Here is a 760-nt window from a genome sequence, read left to right as displayed (position 1 = left end):
CAACCAGGTCTGTCCTGTAAACATCTCTGATGGTCAGTGTACTGGACAGCTCCTTCTGTAATTTAGTCCAAAAACAGAAAATACATGAGTTATACTTTCATTAACGAAATAAATACAAATGTAAAAAAACAATTAAAAAAGAAAGGTACCCAGAGGGTGTTCTTGTAAACAAGACTGTTTGAGACCTTTATGAATGTACTTTAAGACATATTTTACGTCCGTATTGGCAAAAAAAAAAGGATATAAAATCGTTATTTGTTCCATGCAGGATCAAATAATAATAACTGTAGTATTTACAGTATGATCAATACACATTTATTATTTAAAAAAACCCGTTAAAAATAAAAGATAAGACTTAAAGATACGTTTATAATTATATATTTAATATTATTATATTATTAATTATGAATCTGACCTCTTCCACTGACAGCCGATTGCCGTCGGCCACGATGGGCGTGGTGCCGTTGAGCCAGGTGAACTTGAGGAAGGAGCCTTTGGCGGAGCAGGTCAGAACCACAGTGTCATTTTGCTCGATTGCCTCAGGCATGCTGGACTTGATGACTACATCAGACACCGGCTCTGTCTCCAGTGTAAGGTTGTTTTACATGAGAAACAAATAAATGAACTGTTTCATTAATGGATTTGAATGTGGGAGAATCAGAATTGAATTGAAATAAAGTAAACATCTAATTTGGCAAAGGAAAGTTAGAAATATAGAAATTACTCACCCAGAACTATGAGCTTTATCTCTCCGGTTAAA

This window comes from Morone saxatilis, unplaced genomic scaffold (assembly GCF_004916995.1).
Source record: "Morone saxatilis isolate NCDOM2014 unplaced genomic scaffold, NCSU_SB_2.0 Contig9, whole genome shotgun sequence".
NCBI lineage: Eukaryota > Metazoa > Chordata > Actinopteri > Moronidae > Morone > Morone saxatilis.
The sequence above is the reverse complement of the archived record's forward strand: the minus strand, read 5'-3'. Positions refer to the sequence as shown.